The 8,051-nt window shown below is 34.0% G+C and overlaps 1 pseudogene; it reads left to right on the forward strand.

Annotated features, from left to right (window-relative positions):
- Nucleotides 1-7,058: 7,058 nt before the first annotated feature.
- On the forward strand, nt 7,059-7,157 carry LOC122095149 (annotated as a pseudogene).
- Nucleotides 7,158-8,051: the final 894 nt, after the last annotated feature.

Genomic DNA, 8,051 nt, shown 5'->3' on the forward strand with positions numbered 1-8,051 from the left:
CAAATAGTATTGACTTTTAAAAGTTACTACATGAAGAATAATATTTGCCATATCAGTACAGTGAATTTATATTTTATGCAGCTTATTTTTAAAATTTTATTACCAAAGTGATGTACAGTGTGGTTACAGTAGTTGTAAGGTAGTGAACTCCTAACTTTTCAAACTTGTTACTCCTACCTCATTTTTCTCACAGTTTTCTTTTACCCCTTCACCCCTCACAAGTTGTAATGTACATTTCAAACATTTTGTCTTGTGCATATTGCTATTGCATTGGTTTTCCCTTTGTCCTTTGCTCACCATTTTGTTTTTCCTCTTCCGTTCCTAATTAAGGTAAATTTATATACAATACAAAATCAAATACAGCAGGGATAAACCATAGGGGAAAAACCCAAAGAAAACAGAAATCACATATTACATCAAAAACAACAACCACAAATGAAAAAAATCTGTTTCCAAATTGTGGAGTTCATTTTGCTCAGCATCAGCTTAAATGGTCAGATGTACACATAACAAAGCCATTGGAAAATAATAGTTACATGGACACTATAACATGAAAAAAAACGTGTTAACTTTTTTATGGTAAAGGTGTAATTAGGATTGGTGAATTCGTGATTCTGATAAAGGAATTTCAAAAGAATTTTAAAGTTATGACAGTTAAATTTTAATTGTTCAAACATTTTTAACAACTTAGCCTATTAAAAAATTGCCTGGGAGAATAGGTTTTCATGCAAAGAAATCCATAGAGACTTAGTAGAGAGGGAGCAATGAGGATGAAGATGGCTTTTTTCACATTAAACAAACCTCAGAAACCTTGCTGTAAATTCTGTAGGTTCCCTTGAGAATTGTCCTTACCCGGGAAATATCCTCTCACTGTGTGAAACAAGGTTGTAGGGAATATAAATTCAAAGTTTATAAAAAATAAGACGTCAAAATTTGTGAATTAACCTTTAATTACCAAACAGTAATACTCTGAAAAAGATAATTTGGGTCAAAATATTTAGGGAGAAAGTGCCCTAACAATGAAAGAAAGTATTGGGTTTACACTTTTCTTTTTGTAACACTTTCTACAATATCTTTACACGTGAAGCTTTGAAACACACAAAAAATCTATTGGATATTTCAAACCAATAATTTCACATTTGTAAGTGGCACACAAAATATAATAGTGACGTAGTGAAGACTTCTCTTCTTACATAAGACAAAAAAGTTTTGGGTTCGGAAAAGAATTGAACAAATTGAAAATGTCAGAAAACAGTGTTCTTAGAAGCCCTAGCTAAGTGTATTGGCTTCAGCAGTGGAGGGAGGCCAAAACTTTTTGATATACATTTTGTCAATATTTTTGCGACCTAAAGTGATTTTACAGAGCCGATTTGGCTCACTACAACGCAGAACAGATTGAATGAAGACATGAAAATAAATTCCACATCCAAAAGAGGCAACTTAAAAGACTTTTAAAAGAGAAATCATGAACATGTAGCAGTGGGGGAGGATTTATAGTCCTTCAGCTTCACTAGACTTGAAGCCAAGAAGCTGTGAATAATTGGAAATCAGGCAAGAGCTAAGAGGAGGACATAGAAGTAGAACATGTAAGCATTGTCCTTTCTACCAGACACTGTCTTCCCAGGTATGAGTGATTTAATACTATTCTCCTCCATACATATTATAGAGCAAATGCAAGATCAAGAGAAAAATAATCTATTGAAATAATTTTGCAAAGAATCACTTCACTGTTCCTGATATGGTATCTAACGAGAGTCATAAGAGAGAACATAAAAGTGCAGAATTTTTCGGTTTCCTCTAAGCATCATGTTAGCAAAATATATCTTTGAATTGATTGAACCAAAGAGTGATGGAGTTCTTATTTTTCTGGGCTTTAGACACAAGAAGACTTTCAAGGTAAAAGAAAAAGGAAAAAAATGAAGCCAAATGTTTGTGATCACAGCTTCTTGGACTGGTTTTCTGGAGAAAAGGTTTACATTAGATTTCTCCTCATTAACATAGATGTTGTTTCATGGCAACCAAATGCAAGAGGGAAGTTTACTGGACTCGTTTGGACATGTAAACAGCATGATGGAAAAATGGCCAATAATGTTTAGGGAATTACTTTGACCAATTACTTTGCCAAAACAAAGAAGGAACAATATAATTCAAAATGAATTTACTTAAAAGTATGAAGAAAGAGTAGTGTAGAGAGATGAGAGTAACCATCGAGGATTGTTTTCTGTCCAGTGGCGTAATGGATCCTTGAGCTTGTTTCTTCCATTCTATCTTCACAATCTATCAAGGGTGTCTCAGGACTGGAGTATCCAGTTCAGACAAAGAGAACTCGCAGAAGAAAGATAATATTTGCAGCAGATGTAGATGATTTATAATCTGAGACAATCTACTTAAATCTGTTCAAAATTCTCCCCTACCCCTAACTGCCCACTTTGAACAGCTTAGTTTGATTTTCCCAAGACTGCTCTTCATTAACTGCTTAAAATTTTGAGAGGTCATATTCATACTCTCTAGAGATTGCTGTTTGTTTGTGATTTTTGTGTGTTTTTGTTTTTTGTTTTATTTTTAACTGAATTTAAAAGGTTGTGCAAGTATGTTGCAATTAAATATATCCATCTAATTGTCGAATGCTCCTAGATCAGTCACTCCTATCATTCTCAACCAACCCCCTCTCCAAGATTTATATCTGATTTATCAATTCCTTTATCATACGTGTACATTGAGTATTTTAGGTGTATTAGCCCCTTGTTCCATTTTTCATTCATTTTATGTCTTTACTATTATTTCTCTCTGCTTTCAACTTCCTAATAGTCATTCTGTTAAACTGTCTGTTAACAGTTTACAAGCTTTATATACATTCCATGGAATGTCAATGTTGCATATACTTGAACTGATGTCAGCTTACATTTCCATAATTCATTCATCTGCAGTAACTATTTGCAAGACTGGAGACGTGAAGCACCTAGACATGATTTTATTATTATCCATTTGGAAGATTAATCTTCAGTCAACAAGAAAGTTTAAAAATGTCTTAGAAAATATTCCTAACTACCAGCTTTTATAAATGGTTTTGTACAATGGTTTGTGATTATTTTATTTTACATGGGATAATACTTTCTACTACTTATAAGTTTTGGAAAAAGAAGAAAACTAAATTTACGACTAAAGAGGAATATGATAGAAATAGAAGACAGATTTTATGTTTGTCACATCTCTGAAGAGTACCCAAATTCAAGACTTAAATTCATATTTCTTACTATGTTAGACAGATAGGGAAAACATAAAACAACATATGATAAGGCAATTATTTGTGACTTTTTAAAATGTACCTTCTTAAGTGATTAAATTTACTTTATTAGCTAACTTTTGGGTTTGAAATATGGGAGGCTTATCTATTTAACACATTTCTGGAAGGCACCTACTGAACAACACAAATGGTAGGTGGTACTATTTCTACACTTTAATGAATCATTGAACCTTTTTGGCATTAGTGCTGGTTAAATAAATCAACTCTATTGTAACTTGCTCCCTACACTTGAAAAGCTTGTAATGTAAGTATCATCTACTTGTCAAATGTTATTTTGCTGAATGTGATTTTAAAAATTTTATTTGAAAAGGAATACACTTTCAGGAGATTAAATGGAGATTATCATTGGTTTGAGAATAACAACATTTTTATACCACAAACCCAAGTTGTACTGAAATACCAGTGTTTTGAAGCCCTAATGATCTTCTCAATAATTGTTTTTCTGAATTACATTTGACCTCTAAGTCAAGTTTTCTGCTTCTTGGTAGACCAATTAAGGATTCCTTCCAGGACCTATTTTTTGGCCCACTTATTCTGGACCTAAATATTTCATTAGTCACTAGGGGGAGTATTAAAAATAATCTTATGACACTTTGTGATCTTGTTCACTCATATGGGCTGGTCATCTGTAAATTGAAAGTTTGAATTAGAGTACTTTCTCTCAGATTTTGTGATTTCATCTTTCGTTTTAAGTTGCCTTGCATTTTACAATTGCTTACTGCTAATTCTTGCATCTCAAGGAATTGGGGCCCTAAAATATGAGAAATGAGGAATTGAGATGTGTTTTCAATTACTTTCTGTTTGCCTGTTGCATGGGCCTAGGTGATCATGTAGGTAACTGGAACCTGGGATCCTAGGACTCAAGGGTCCTGCAGAAGAATAATATTTTTTAGATATCATATCAGCAAAATTTGTGCATAATCAGTAGGAATGCTTCAAAAATATGAAGAAAATCATTTTGGGACAAGCGAGTTAAAACAATAAACAGAGCAGCAGAATAAAATCCATTATAGGTTAGAGGAAAACATTGTTTTTTTTCCATGTGAATTCAGAAGGACAAGAACACTTAGACGGAATCACAAGTTTATACCGAAGATATTGCATTGATACTATTTATATTCTAATGTATATTCTAAACATAATTGTTTATATTCCAATTCTACTTACTGTAATAAAGAAATACCAATTCATTTGTCAAATTATCAACTAATTCTAGTAAGTTTCACCATGTAAAATAAAAAAATCAGCACTTATAAAGATAAAATATATGACTATATATAAGATAATAAAAAAGGCACTTGTTATGCCTTGTTCTTTTGTGGTTAGGTTATCAAAGGCAACTCTGTTTTAAAGTATTATTCCATTATCTCTACCTCAGTGTTGGATAGAGTTAGAACTAAAGGTTTAATATTTTTGTAGATTTACAGCCTGGAGGCAAGAGGAAACATTGTGATTAAAACATTACCAATTTAAAGACTAATAATGAGGAGAAACATATGGACTTCTGCAACTATGAAAATATTTGATGATAGAAAAAGAGTAGTGTAAGTTCCTGCCTACTTGGGTGATAGACAGGCCAGTACATTAGGTAATCATGCATATGAAAATTTTTTTCACCTTCTTGGCTTTAGCTACTTTTGAAATGGTAGGTATAGAAAATAATTATATTCTGATAAAATACCTTCTAGTCTGTACAGTATTGTCTGAACTGTTCGTCTCTCTGTGATCCCTTGTAACCAACATTTTTTTATTCCAGTAAGACAATCTAGGGTGTCAAGGTAAGATATTCTTGTTGGCCTGTTCCTACATGGAAGAAGGGTAAAGGGTCAGATAGACATTTGTGTCAGTAAGACCTCATTTGGAAAATTTTCAGCTGCAGAAATTTAGAAGTAGCTCTTAAGCAAGGCTTACTTTGAATCCATTATCTCCACAAGTACTTGAAAAAGCCATCAACTTTGGACCTAACTATAAATATTTGAAAGTACGATCAAATCCCAAATGAAAAAGAGCTTCTGCATGGCAAAAGACATAGCTAGCAAGATTAATAATAATTAAGCCCACGGATTGGGAGAAGATATTCACTAGCCATACAACGGACAAGGGTCTCATATCTAAAATATACTTGGAACTCAAAAAATTAAATCCCCAACAACAAATCCTCAAAGAAACAACTGCCCAATAAATAAGTGGGCTAAAGTCATGAAGAGAAACTTCTCTGAAGAAGAAAGAAGGATGGCCAATAGACACATGAAGAAATGCTCAACCTCCCTAGCCATAAAAGAAATGCAAATCAAAACAACATTGAGATATCACCTCACCCCAGTTAGAATGGCTATAATCAAGAACTCTAACAACAACAGATGCTGGAGGGGATGTGGACAGAAGGGAACCTTACTTCGTTGTTGGTGGGAGTGTAAACTTGTTCAACCAATTTGGAAAGCAGTATGGAGGTTCCTGAACGACTTCACATAGAGCTCCCCTATGACCCAGCAATCCCATTTTTGGACATTTACCCAAATGTTTACAAACAAAACCACACTAAAGCTACCAGCACAACTATGTTTATTGCAGCATTATTTACCATAGCTAAGATCAGGAACCAACCCAGATGTCCCTCAGTAGATGAATGGATCAAGAAAATGTGGTATATATACACAATGGAATTCTATGCTTCCATCAGAAAGAATGACATTTCCCCATTTATTAGGAAATGGAAAGGTTTGGAAAAAATTATATTAAGTGAAGTAAGCCAAGCCCAAAGAAACATAGGTCCCATGTTTTCCCATATTTGCAATATCTAGTATATGTATGAGTCAAACAGAAAAGGTCAGATAATGAGATGTTAGGAAAATGTTCCCTTAGATATGTATTTAAATGTGTTTTTCTTTCATGCATTTGATTCTAATGCATTTATAAGATTATTTCTTTGTTGCTTTGTATGTCCCTCCCTCACAGTATAACCCCTGCTTTCACTATATTTGATGTCGGTATAATTTGTGGAGGAGATGGGGAAAACAAGTCGCTTAAGGATACAGGTGGACCCGTTGCAACTATGAAAAGTACAAGTTGTCATGTCGAAAACAAACTTTACAACTTTGGTGCGAGGTGGGGGGTGGGGGGTGGGGTAGGGTGGGGGTGGGAATGGGTGGGGGGGAGGCTGGGAAGGGATGTGAAGGGTAAACAAAGGAGGAGGCTGCAATGCTTGGTAAGAAATGTACTCATGGGCCAGGCGCTGGTGGCTCATGCCTGTAATCCTAGCTACTCAGGAGGCTGAGATCTGAGGATCGAGGTTCAAAGCCAGCCCGGGCAGGAGAGACCGTGAGACTCCTATCTCCAATAAACCACCAGAAAACCGGAAGTGGCGCTGTAGCTCAAATGGTAGAGCGCTCGCTTTGAGCTGAAGAGCTGAGGGACAGCGCCCAGGCCCAGAGTTCAAGCCCCACGACCAACAAAAAAAAAAAAAAAGAAATGTACTCATTATTTTGCCCATGTAATTGTAACCCCTCTGTACAGTATGTTCACAAAAAATAATAAAAAAATAAAAATAAAAAAATAAAAATAAATAGTCATTGACAAAAAATTGCAAATGTAAGCAATCGACAGAAAAATATAATTTTTTCCACTATTCCGAGAATTATAGGGAAATAAGATCGATAGCATTGTTAGGAACAATAAGGTTTTCTTGTTACAAATAGGAACACAAGGATATAAGCCTGTATAAGATTGCATCATTAACTACTTAAATTTAGAGGATACTACATGTTTCAGCAGTGTATACCCTAATTTCAATAAATGTTTAACATGGCACTTGCACAAGGATGATATGTAGATTTATGAAGTATTCCATATTTTTCATTCTTCAGATACAAGAAAAGAAAAGCAGTTATTAAAAAGTTGATTACAAAATTAGAAGTGTAACAATACACGTAATTCATATAATTAAAAGTAAGTTTGACATCAGTGTATTAAATCTTCACCTTAGAAAGGCCTTTACAAAACCTTTTACATAACCTTTACAAAACTTTTGAAATTTGACACCATTGATATTTTATCCCAAAAAAATCATACTATAAGGACCTAGGAAAAAAAGGAATCTTAAACTGTTTCTATATGGAATGCAATCTGAAAGGACACATTAATGAACCTACATATTATAAAACAATGTAAAACTCAAAGTATATCTAGGAAGAATAAAATAGATTATGGACATTATACAAACATAGAATATAGAATATTTTAAAATATGCTTTTTTCAGACAATGACCAGAAATACTTTAGTTTCTTTACTACAGATAAGTTTAAATTACTTCTGATTGAAAAAATCACAAAGTCTGTAGATATCATTATAGATGTATACAAAACTTCTTGAATACATTTTGAAATCAAAGGCAAGCAATTTACTTGGAAGAATTCCATGGAATCCGTGAATTTTTACAGTAAGTGCCGGTGGCTCACGCCTGTAATGCTAGCTATTCAGGAGGATGAAACCTGAGGATTGAAGTTAAAAGCCAGGCCGGGCAGGAAAGTCCATAAGGCTCTTATCTTCAATAAACCAATAGAAAACTGGAAGTGAAGCTGTAGCTCAAGCTGTAGAACACTCGCCTTGAAATGAAGAGTACGGGGATAGCGCAAAGACCCAAAGTTCAAACCCCACAACCGTCCAAAAAAGGATATTGCTGTTATTTGGATTGTGAAAATATTTTGTATGTGCACAAAGTATGTACTGACATTTTTGAAATTTAAGAAA

The sequence above is a fragment of the Dipodomys spectabilis genome, unplaced genomic scaffold, assembly GCF_019054845.1.
Source record: "Dipodomys spectabilis isolate Male_0828 unplaced genomic scaffold, ASM1905484v1 ptg000336l, whole genome shotgun sequence".
Classification (NCBI taxonomy): Eukaryota; Metazoa; Chordata; class Mammalia; order Rodentia; family Heteromyidae; genus Dipodomys; species Dipodomys spectabilis.